Here is a 12974-nt window from a genome sequence, read left to right as displayed (position 1 = left end):
CTAATATTGCGTTCAAAACATTACTCCATTAAAAGCAGGAATGTAAACCTGTCAAAAAGAACTACTGGTATGTTATGTTTCAAATTGGCTCCAGTGTCTGTTGCAGTATTATATCATTTAATGTAATTGCATTAACACATCACTAAAGCAACAGACACTATTTAATGTTGTAGATTTTGGATGTGAAGCTAATTCTGTGACTTCTATGGCAATTAATCACTTTTTATAAGGAGCCAATGGCTCCAGCTGTCATGTGTAGTGGAGGAGGAGCACACAATGCAAACTCAAGTAAAATATGAGTGGACCTCAAAACCATTTATATTTTCTCACATGGGCCTGTTTGCTCTTCCCCAAGCCCTTTCACATTTTTGCATGAGAAGCTTACAAACTGCTCCATTTCTGAACTCTCTCTCTCTCCCTCCTCTCTCTCTCTCTCTGAAGGTGGGGGCAGAGAGAGCGAGCTATTAGCTGTGCGCTGCAGACATCATTAGGAGGGGAGACGCTTTCCACCGTCAGCGCCGTCACAGCAGAGCAGGGGAGCCCTGGCAACAAGGAGAGACACAAACTCAGCAGCCCGTTACACCCAACAGTAAGTCACACTAAACTATTCATTGAGAGCTCGTTTCGGCAGCCTGACAGCGCTTTCTCCGTGACACTTTTTCCCTCTTTTGGAGCTGTGGAGAGAAAATGGCTGGAAGAACTGGGCAGGGTGGCGCTGACGCTCTGGTTTACTTCAAAGCCTTGGGAAATGTTTACTTCGTCTTCTGACCTATTTTTTAAGTGACCAAACAGTAGAGGGGCGTGTGGGGTCTGGCTGTATACTCTTGTCATTTCGAAACGCAAATGCAAAGTAGTGTTTAAGTGGAGCGAAAGAGAGCGGGGGTTTAGTCGGATTGTGACCGAGCGAGGAGCGCGTCCGCCGGGCGAGCTGGTGTCGGGCAGGCGCTGTACTTCCACTAACTGCGCCACTCGACCTCGGCTCAGTCATTTCGCTCTTTTGCAGACTATTTCTCAGCGATAAAAACTGACAAACATTTCTAAATAGCGTTGCCTCATGTCGTATGTGTCTTCTTATGAACTCTTTTCCCACTGACAAGGACTGTCAAAAGCAGGCTTTACATTTTTATCTTCGTTTCACCATCGCGGAAGTGTTTTCTCTACACGAAAAAGAGACGGAGAACAACTAACCACAGTGCACATCATTTGTCCGGTGTTTGCGAAAACGCAGTTCCTCCTGTTTGACATGTTCTCGACTGTTTTATTTTTTGCGTATGTAACACGTTACTTCAGTGTTTTACACTGTCAGCTGGTTGTAAAGGACATAGGGTTTGTGATTGCTGGACTACCCGTGATGTCATTCATCCGAGCCTGGACCATTATATAACGGGACTGTAGGGAAGCCTGTGATAGCAGGCTATTTTTACTCTGTTTACACCTCGGAGTTGCACTCAGAGTAGGCTATGCGTCCCAAGTGGTAGCCTTATGCTTCACCCACATTATGATGAATTGAAGATGGCATCTTAAAAAAAAGAAAAAGGCCTGGTGGATAGATACGTGTACAAAGTGACTGAGATTAAAAAAAGTTGTAATTCACCACAAAGGCTTCTCTTTTATGTTGGTGACTGTGCATTTATATTTTGCTCTTTGAACAAAACCTGTCAGTCAGTTTTACTTGTTGATTATGTCCCTTGTCTTTCCCCCCCCAAGCCTTTGGTGAGGCAATGAATGAACTAGGTAGTCATCCACTTACAAATACGCCATCATGCTTTACTCACAATATGACAACCATATAGTTGGCCATCTGAGCACAGGATTAAAGGGAATATAAAATAACACTGACTGTGTGTAACAGGCAATATAAATGTTTACAACAACAGAGTAAAGGAAGGTTTCAAATAAAACTGGTCATTTTTGTGTTTGCTTGTCATCCCAAATGGACCTGCTTCATAAAAGTTTGTAGCTTACATGAAATATCTAAATACCTAATAAAACCATCTATCTAGTATTTGCAGAATACAAACACATAAATCCTACTCACACTAGTTTACTTAACAAAATACAAATAGATTTATATAGTGCAAATAACTGATGGAAGTGCTCACACCAATTGCTGATGGACATGTAAATTCAACTATGTTGGTGTTTGTTTGTGGGTGCTTTGTGGTTCACCTGCTTGTCACATTGTGTGTCAGGAAACAGCTGGAGTGTTTAAATGAAGACTATTTCACCACTTTTTTTTATTTTTATATAGTCCACACATGACAATTAAAAACTGCCTTGCATGGCATCAACACCGGTTTCATGGTTCAGTGTCACTGTAACAGAAATGGGTAGGCTACTAATCTTGAAATCTCTGTTGTCAGTCTCTCTTGTTGTGAGTCATGGATGAATTCAATTAGTTTTTCTCCTGTAAACACTATTGTCTATGGTAATTTATTAGATATTTTGTGTAAATGCTTGGATTATGATGCTAGTGTAGTTTGGCTGTTGTTATTTGTGCACATCTTTGGATGTTTTTTTTTCACTATTAATGTGATAGAGAAAGATGGTGATGAAATACAAGTTACATTACCACAACATAACTGAAGAATTTTATAGATCTATTTTTCAGAGTTTCATTTGCACCCCCTACTTGTATTGCTGAAAGGACCTGAGTTATACATTATCAAAAGAAGTCCAATGTGTCATAAATCAGCTCTTCTGACAGTGATTTTTCATAGAGATTCCCCACATAGATATAAGCCGGTGCATATTCTCATTTGCCCAGGTCATAGTATTTCAAAGGAGGTTAAATCGAAAGCAACTGGACTTAGTTATTTGTCTAGGAAGACGTTTCACCTCTCATCCAAGAGGCTTCATCAGTTCATGTACGCATCTGACCAGGCTGGGACTGGTCCAACTAGATACATAGACACATAGATATAGTATTTTTTTTTCTTTTGAGCAAGGACAAATATGAATATTTCTGTGAATAATTTAATTTGCACAGGGACATGATGACCTGTCACATTTAAGGTGCAGATGCAGCAACACGAACAATTGTGCTATATCTGAAGTGTCCCTTTTTTTCAGTACCTGCAAGGACTAAGGCAACCATGGTGAGGAATATGTAGTGTAGTATTACACAGCATAAATCAATAACAGCAGGGAGCGGGACAAGTCAGTGCAGTCTTTTTAAAGGTAAAGAAGAAATAGATAAATGGTGAATCAGGACGATGTTTTTATATCCTCAGGTGTGAGTAATACTGTGAGCAGGGAAGTTCTAAAAAGCAGATGGAGATAGAGACTGGATTTTTTTTTTTCAGATGAATGAATTTCTGCTGCTGACAAGAATTTCATTTCATCTTGAGCAGAAAGGGAACTGTGATCAATAGAGATATTAAGATGATGGTATTTGTAAAATTACACTTTAGACTGGAGTTTTAAGAATTTCAGTTTTGCAACTGTTTGGTTTGGTCTCATTCAAGTCTTTGTATTCTTGAGGCAGTGGGTCAGAGAGGCAAACAAGTACAGAGTTAAGAAGGAGTAGCTGAGGATCAGCTCTGTAATAGTAGATGCCTTGGTGTCTCATGATTGGGAGTGAAGGGGACCCAGTGTTAATCCCTGTGGGACACCACAGGAAGGTCTTGAACTTTATGGAGAGAAACGGCTCTGCAGTAAAGAACAATCAAAGGTGTCCAGAATTGGCCATACCGATAGAGGATTATTATTTTTGGAGGATTTAATGAGAGACACCTTGTTAAAAAGCTGTAGCCTATTCAGGCTGAGGAGAGTGGGGCTGGTACACAGGCCAAAGTCAGCTGCACTGCGAATTTGAATAGGGCAGTTTTGGTGCTTGGACAGATATTGCCTCGCAGATGTGAGTTAAGCTGAGTGGAAACAGTACATTCCAGGATTTTAGACAAGAATTTCAGGGTTGCGATGAAAGAAAAGTTCAACTAAGCCATTTCTAGCACCTGGGCGTTCAGGATGGAGGTTGACAGCTAATGTCTGAAGACTGTCTGAAGGGTGGAGAGTACATGACCAGAGGAGAAAAGTTAATACAAAGGATGGAGAACGAAGATAGACTTTTACACAGTGGATCAACTAAGGGTCCAGTAGGGATTTTAAAATGGAGGGAAGATATGATGGGATGAACTTCCAGACATGATGAACATGGTGTCAGTCTCACACACTGTTGTGTTATTTTGTTTGGCTGGAATTAACAACAATCTATTTACTGAAAATCAGCCAGTAGAAATTGGTGGACAATCAGTTGGGGGATCCCTTACAATTCAGGTGAACGGTAAAAAAAAAAGGTAACTTTATTCAGAGAACAGTAGAGGGAGCAGTTGTTGTTGGGTACCAGTTGAGGAGTGTTAGTTAAAGGAGCGTTAGATTGGGGCGTCAAAGGTTTAAGATCCCTGAGAGTAGCAGGTTCAATATTTTTTGTTGATTTTCATGTTGAACATGAAGCCTTTGTGAGAGGAGACGAACAAACTATAGTGCTCTATTGTGCGGTCAGGCTGCTGTGAATCAGGCATGCTGTTCCACCCACCCACCTACCACACACACGCTCTCACACACACACGCACTGCACTTTACCACTGCCACCATAGCCTTTGATTTCAGCCGCCACTCACTTTCAAATGGTAATGAGAGGCAATTAGACGCCAATGTGTCCTAATCACAAGCCATTTAACTGAGCCTGGCTCATTTGTCAGAGCCATATGTGCACACCGACCCACACACTCAAACACACATGAATACACACATCTGCTGGATCACACTAAAGTGTTTTTCTTTGTCTTTGGAATTTGCTGCCTTTGTAAGGAAAAAGGGAAAAATAGTGCATTAGTGACTGTGTGTGGTTTAGAGAGGCAGAGAGAGGTTTGCAGGTAATAACTGGGCGGACATTTCAGGGTTAAATGAATTTGTGACAGAAATGGCTTTATACTCAGACCTGCAAATAGAGGCAGTGTGAGTGATAGGTGGGAGGGGCAAATCAATCAACATGAAACAGGTGTGTGTGTGTGTGTGTGTGTATTTGTGGAGAAATGAATTGGAACAGCAATCTTTCCGCTTTAACTTTTGCACACAGAACATCTTTGACAGGTTACACACTGCAAGCAGAGCTTTAGTGGAATGTAAACGCACGTAAGCACCCTTTACCTACCTCTCAAAATCTGAAATGGAATGTACTCACATCCCCTGAGATGTTTGGAGTCTACATGGGTGAGTAAATGTTCTTGAACGCCTTTCCTCGCATCACCCCTGCCAGATCATGGTGTCTCCTTGTGAGCACACAAAAACAAACAAACCCTGCCTTAGGTGGTGCTGGGGCAGACCAGATACCTATTCTTCAAGAGAGAATAGGGCAGCCAAACATATTGAACCCATGCTGCATTAAAATAATAACCTGCACATTAAAATGATATAGAAATAAGCTCCCTCACGTTTGCCACTACAGATCAGAGTGTAAACTCTCATCACAGTGTACAAGCAACGCTGCAAGGAGCCGTAACAAAACACAGGCATTTGTTAGAATAATGTAAACATCGTACATAGGAGTTTATTTAGCTGAGCTCTGTCTTCAGAGATGCTGCACACTGACAAGAGCCAAAGCAATGCATACCATCAAGTAGCACATATCTTAAAGATATGTGCTACTTGCAACAAAACTGGTCAGCATATTGATCAGACATTCTTTTCCAGTGCCTCCCTCCTCCCTTACCTCGTCTCTTTCTGATATTGTTTCCATGTTTTATGTTACTTTCACACACAAGCCCTTTCTTTTGATGTGGGCTAATCCTTCATCCTTGGTCTTCTCTGGTTACACAAGAGGCATGAGCTAGAAGAAGCGAGAGTAGGTAGTATGGGACAAAAACGTGTGAGGAAAATTATTTTGAAAAAAGTAAAGCGTAGTGGGTGGGGGTGGGGGCAGATCAAGAGATTGAGCTGTCTGGTTGAACCATGCAGTGCGCTCGGAACTTTTTTTTTAGCTTTTCCTTTCATCCTCCTCTATTCATGAACGCACATAGTACACATGCATGCTCGCCAGAGAAAGGAAACGCTCGCACACAGAACACGGCTTTCTAAAGGGGATCAATGGGAGTTTTTTTGTATTTTGTTTGAGAGAAAATTCCACCGTGAGCTGCTGTGTGTGCCTTGTACTTCTTGGTCTCTGTGGAAGGTGGAAATTCACTAGAGATGAATAGGACACTTAAGTCTGCAATTCACCTATAAAACATGAAAATGAGCCTGTATATATTGTAAGGGTCAACAAGGCCCCTTGTTAATAGTCTTGTTAATGACTGAACTTCTGTAATGTACTTGCTGGAAGTCCCATTAGTTGTATCATTCAATTAAAGCATCCGTCATAACACTCAGAGGGGGGTTGCTGCTTTGTTTAGTACTTGTATTTGTGGATTTCCTCCTGATTTGTATACGTGTGAGAACATTACACTGCATGCACAAATTTGCGGCCTCTATTTCTGCACTTACCGTCTTTATTTTAAAGTGGCAGTCTAATCAATACCAATCTTCTGAATGACCAGGGTAGCCCCAGTGTCTGAATGAGAGAGGGGGAGAGAGAGAGAGAGAAGGAGGACTAAAGCCATCCTACAAACTTGTGTTACACTGTCGGGTCGATAAGCCGCTGCATGGCTCAATAACCATGTGAAAAAGGGAAGCTGGCTTTAGGACTTAAGTCAGCCGTGTGTTGGCTTTGGCTCTGTAATGGCTGCCAGTGTAGCTGACATGATATACAGTTGTGTATACGCCAAGCAGGTTGCTGTAAAAGGCTAAACTGGATTGAGCCCCAGAGTGTATGGTGTTTAAACGATGACAGAGTGCTCATATGGGCAAACAACAAGCTTTCAGGCTGCAAATTCGAGTTCCTGAGTCAAGTCGAAATCCAAGTAACTCATCAAAACATTTCAGATCCTCCGAGCTGTTTAATAAACTCTCTCCAGAAAAAAAATACTGTGCCTAATGCATCAAATGTGATGCTTCATGTAAATGATCATGCAATAGTCAATTCAGCATGCTCCCCCTGTGATCTTTCAGCTTTGATTCATATTTGATCACATTCCAAGTAAAGCCTGACTGAGACGAGGAAAGGGTTTTAAGCGTTGGTATGGGATGTTTTACAACTTAAACTATTATTCTCCAAGTTTCTTTTCTAAATAATATTTCTACTCATCAGCCTACTTCAGTTTCCTTGTGTAATGGACATTTCCTCCTCTGCTGTTTCCTTCAGTTGACCTCTTCTCTTCTCTTCTCTTCTCTTCTCTTCTCTTCTCTTCTCTTCTCTTCTCTTCTCTTCTCTTCTCTTCTCTTCTCTTCTCTTCTCTTCTCTTCTCTTCTCTTCTCTTCTCTTCGCTTCTCTTCTCTTCTCTTCTCTCCTATTTTGCTAGTCTAGTCTTCTCTGCCTTATCCTTATCAGAGGCAGTAGAGGATTACAGAGGGAGGTTGACACTGACTGGCAGCCAGACAGCTCCTGCAGGCTCTTCTCTTCCCCATAGAGCTCCAGGCCTGGGACAGGGATAAGCTGACAACCTGGGACACAGTCACATAGATAGCGATGTGGAGGAGAGATGAGAGAAGAATGTTAGTATTAGGGGTCATACATACTGTACTGAAGCCCAAGTGTACAATTTCTCGTGAAGCACCTAAATTGTATAGTTGTGAGATTTGAAAATTATAGGCTTGGCAGCTGAAGACAGTGGATTGCTCTGACAATATTCTTAAAAAAACTGGGGCACCACAATAAGAACATTACAACACTCTTTCTTGCACGTCATTTTTTTTGTGTTCTGCTAGCCCAAACGTCCTGCACATGTGCATTTAATATTGAGGAAAACCTTTTAGCTACTTTACACAATGTCAAACTGGCAACAAAGACACTGTCCCTGTCTGGCTGGCTTCCCACCCACAAACACTCAACTCAGTCTCTCTCTCTCTTGCTCAGATTGAAGTCACAGTACAATAGGCTAGTTTGTATCTTTAAAACAAACAAAAAAAAATCTACCCAGGGGGTTGCAAAGCCTCTAGACCCTCGGCTGCAAGGTGGGTGTGTGGGTATCAACAATAACTTAAGTTCAAGCCAGAAGGATATGCATTGAGAGAGAGGAATTCAATAACAGGAAAATGGCCAGTGATAGAAACAATCCCTGGAATACCAAAACCCACCCTTCACCAATGTTGTTCTTGGCACAAATTTGCTTTCCATTACTACTGTTTACTCCTTGGGATGCTGATGTCAAGCCTCGGCACATGGCATTTTTGGGTCATGTCAGTTCATCACACCCCAGAACATCTTATTACATTGATGGTGTGTGATGTGGCTTGTGCTGAACTCCAGCATATCCTTAGCCATCAGCGCCTTTCTGACAATGCATCAGTGAATGAAAACAAAGGGCTCGGGACGGGTCACCATATGGTCAGGGGCATACATGGGTGGGCACTGGATGACAGGTTGAGACAGGCCTGTGCAACTAAACCACAGGGAATATTTAAAACAGTGCCTGTAAGGCTGAAACTATTCCCTCCCCAATCAAGCGGTGGTGTGGTTTGAATAGAGTAAGTTGCTGGATGCGTGGCTGAGTCGCTGGCTCTCTCTGTCGGTCTCTGTCTGTCTGGCTGGCTGGCCGGCTGGCTGGTAGTTGTGGCTTGGCCAGTTCATCTTTTTTACTGGATGACTGACTGGCTGCCTGGCTGTGGATCAGCTTCATCTGGCTGGACATTTGGCTGGATGCTTGGCCTCAGGCTAGCTAGCTGACAAGCTTTCTGGATACATGTCTGACTGACAGACTGACTGGCTGGCTGCCTGACTGATTGACTGACTGACTGACCGACTGACTGACCGGCTATTATTTCCATCCCTTCCCTTAGCTATGTAGTAAGCTCATGACATTGGAACAGGGACATTTGGCTGTAACAGTCAGGGAGGTGTGCTAATACACTGCTGTAGAGATAAGACCGATAGTGAGCCACCAGGATGTTCCCTGCCTGCACATGAGTCCATCATCACGTACACTATCAGGGCCCCTTTGGAGAATATCTCTCTCTATTTTCCCCCTTAGACTGGAGTCTTTGATATTAGATTATACCGTATTTTGACAGTTTCTCTAGTGGTATGCTGCTATTGCTTGTCCAGCACAGTACTATCTGTTCAGAGTAACTAGATTGTTTACGTAGCTGGCCGCGGAAAGGCAACTTAATTGTAGCTATAAATTACAGGGACATGTTCAAAGATGGCGGCATCACTCCTACTTTGATTGTAGAGACAAAAGAGCGGTGCAAGACAAATATGGCAGCACATAACCTAATGGAATTCATTTCTGTCTAGTGCTGTGCCTGGTACAACACTAAATTCAATATACTACTTCTGCTCTGTTAGGTTGATCTGCCCATGTCCACAAGTACACTACAAACACTGCAGTATATCTTGCATTTCATCTGCAGCATAAGATTGCTGTTTAGATAGGACTTGTGCAACTCTGAAAGTGCCTATGTTTGTGTTTCTCTGTGTGTGTGTGTGTCTTTAATTAGCTACGGTTGTTCCTCTGTATGCGGTTGTGTCGGCTACACTTTAAGCTTGTGCTTTTTTGCCAGTGTGTTGATCAGAGGGTGAGTGTGTGGCAGGGTTCAGGTGAAGAGCTATGACACGGATAAATGAGGTTAATGTGAGGTTTCACTGTGGCCTGGCCGGGCTGCTTCTCTGACACTGTCATCTACTATCAGCTGCCACAGTTGGGGAAGCTAACCTGGCTGCAAAATGGCTCATTGCCACGCTTACCCTGGATGTATATGCACCGTACATTGTTCAGAGTAATGCATCCTGTAAGATACCCATGTTTTTACACACAGACACACACACAGAGACACACGGACACACTTGTTGCAGCTGTGCTTATGCTAGCGTACACACCCATTGCAGGGGCTTGCCCAGGGAAAATACCTGTGGTAGGAGAAGAAAGTTGACCTAATGGGAAATTACTAGGCATCCTCATCAGACCAAAAATAACTCTGTTTTTTTTTTGTACATTCCATAACCTAAATGGCTCTTACTGGAACTGTTAAACTTCCCAGATGTCAGATCTCGGTAAGCCAGAGTTAGATTGTCAGGTGGTTTTAGAATCATCAGCATCATCGAAGGTATCTCTTAAGCCTATGTCTAACCTCAGGAGGAACTGATGGTCTGAAAGGAAATGGCTGATGGTTACCGGCAGCAATGTCCAAAATATGTGACATTTATGTAATAAGTAGCCTACATCCGTTGTGGTGTGTGTGTGGCAAGTCTCACCTCGTTATCAGTGTGTGTATTCACCATTTATAGTTAGTCCGTCTTTAAAAGAGTTCATGGTGAAATTTCGCTGAAAATGTTTGACTTGTTCTCAGCTGAAGGTCTAAAATACTCAGATACTATTTTCATTTTTCTAACAGAGTGGATATTGTGAAGCTTCTAAGGCCATGACAGTGATTCAGGGCCCAGCTGCCAATGAAGCGACTGGATTTAACTTTTATTGTCAGTTGTTGACACAGCTATGTACTCTCTACTATTTTTTCACTGTTAGCATGCCCCATAAATGTCACAGCGGTGCAACTCAGATGAAAAAAAGTAGAAAGAAAAAAAAAAGAATTGTTTTTCCGTGCCGCATTTACTGCATTGTGTGATCAGTAATGCGTTCTGAAAGTGTTAGTACAATATTTCCCACAGCACTCGAAGACATCCTGCAACTAAGACAGATTTTGAATGGGCTCCTACTACGGCCTGCCTGTCAGATGTTGCAGATGTAGCATTAACCACTAACCCTTAAAAAAAAAAAGAAAAAGAAAGAAACAGAGGAACTCCCCGCCTCCTATCAAACCTCTCACCACTAGTTAGCCTCAAAACCCAACAACAGACAATCTTTTTGAGTGAAAAGATGCCTCTCTTCGCTCCGGTTTTTCCTCTCTCAACTCAGTGCTTTGGGTTTTTGAGGCGAGCGCCCAGTCAGCTTGGTTTAATGCTACATGACGTGCCATTAGCTCTGCCAGCGATTTGCCCCCACACTACCTCTAGCGCTGCTGCCTGAGATGGATAGCTGAGTGCATTTGCAACCTGACAGGACACGCTACCTAACTGTAGACTCCTGCTGAATGGGTGCAGGGTGGAAGTACAGAGGTGGTGTAGTGTAGGAGGCACTTCATGGATGCCATTTACACTTACATAAAGCATGAGGACTGTGTGTGTGTGTGGGTTGGGGGGTTGGCGAGGGGATTGGTCTGAGCATGTGGGTGCGGTCATTATGAGTAAGAGCATGCAAAATTCACGAGCGTCAACCTTGAACAAAATACGCCTGTCATAACTCATCACTGATGTCGCGCACACACCGATTCGCTGTATGTCACATTATCAACATGACCCCTCCCCCCCCCCAGGCTATGGCTCCATATATTGATAGTGTGGAACCTGTCAATGATGAACTATCAGATGAGCGATATTTTGCCGTGGTTGCAAAATACAGCTGTGTCAGCCGTGCGATTCACAGAGGACGCTGCAGCCTTTGCCCTCAGAGCTTAATGTACAAGATACATGACAAAATCCCAAGTTTGTTAGACTTTGCATTATTTGTTACAGTACATATGCATGCTTGTAGGCAGTAAAAAAGCATATTAAAATGTGTATGCGTGCGTGTTATCAGGTGTGTCTGTATGTTTGACTTCCCATCTATCTGCTGGCCTGCAACAAGTTCGATGCTTTATCAGCGTGACCCACATGTTATCTGTACTTCATAAAAGCTTCTCTCGGAACTGATCCATTGTCGTATTGCATCGACCGTTTATCTGGCGGTCATGTCGAAATCAATCGAAAACTGGACACATCCACAAGTTCAAAGATTCACGTTGCAAAAGTGTTCTTCCAATCCCCAAATCACAACACAGCAGCTCAAGTCCCCTCTGCCACAAACACCCTATGATCTAATTCTCGGAAACCTTGCACAAGGCTGCTAAGAAGTTGCTGGATTTGCAGGTTTCTGTTTGAACTTTTTGCAAGGGTTTTTACTCCGACCCAGGTGTGTTTGCCAAGCGCGGCACATGATCGAAATCCGCCAATAGCAACGCACCTCGGCCACCCCCCTCCCTCTCTCTGGTCCAGCTTTGGAGAGGAGATTTCTAGGGTTTATATTGTTGTTGTTTACTTCTAATCTTTTAAAACTGAGGCACAGTTTCATAATGCCTCGTAAAAGTAGTAAGCTTGTGTCCTGTATGTGGCTTTCTGTTTGTAAGCCCCCATGAGACGAAGAAAGAAACGTTTCGACCAGATGTGGATCAGCTCAGGCTGTCTGGTTTTCTCTGAGAATTACCTTTTGGCCGCGAACTGTAACTTTCACCATTGTAACTTTTTCATCTGTGCCACTAAGTACAACTCATATCAGCAGCTTTTTTCTTTCTTTTCTTCTTTTTTTTTCTTCTTTTTACTGTAGAGCATTTATCTATTTTTTTTATGATAAAGCTGTGAGAGATATTTATTTAGACTTTGGGAAAAATCACGTGAATGCCCTTTTTTCTTTTTCTTTTTGCAGTGTAAGCACTACAGTGTGTCTCGGGGCACCTCTTCTTGTAAGTCCCATGTAACTGATCATAACAAGTCATTTGAGCCATGGCTCCCAGACCCAAGGTGCTGTGACTCATGGAAGATTTCCAGCCAGTTTCTTAACATTAGTGCATGAGTCAGAGTGAGCTGGGTCTGGCTGAAATATGTCCACGTCTGAGCATATAAAGGGATATCTGAGGTTTAATCGAGAGTCGTTAAGTTTTGTTCCAGGCACAGAGGAACACACTGAAGTCAATCGAAGTGTTTTGTTCAAAATTGTAAGTAATAGGTGCCTGTTTTGGAAAATTATTGTTAATTGAACTGACTTTCAAAACCACAAACTGTTTTGTTCTTTTGAAAAGTGTAACACATACAGTACTGTAACATTTAAAGGCAATTTGCCTATAGAAGT

At 42.6% G+C, this 12974-nt stretch overlaps 1 protein-coding gene across 2 annotated transcripts in view; it reads left to right on the top strand.

Annotated features, from left to right (window-relative positions):
- The first annotated feature begins 416 nt into the window (after window positions 1-416).
- The window catches only part of atxn1a (ataxin 1a), a 90814-nt gene continuing 78256 nt past the window's right edge, over window positions 417-12974 (top strand). For both annotated transcript variants that reach the window (XM_085791583.1, XM_085791584.1), the window contains exon 1: window positions 417-589. The gene's annotated coding sequence lies outside the window, so the exon portion shown is untranslated. The remainder of the gene's footprint in view (window positions 590-12974) is intronic.

The sequence above is a fragment of the Trachurus japonicus genome, chromosome 11 (genome assembly GCF_045865225.1).
Source record: "Trachurus japonicus isolate A0001 chromosome 11, Traja_1.0".
NCBI classification, from domain to species: domain Eukaryota; kingdom Metazoa; phylum Chordata; class Actinopteri; order Carangiformes; family Carangidae; genus Trachurus; species Trachurus japonicus.
The sequence above is the reverse complement of the archived record's forward strand: the minus strand, read 5'-3'. Positions and strand labels throughout refer to the sequence as shown.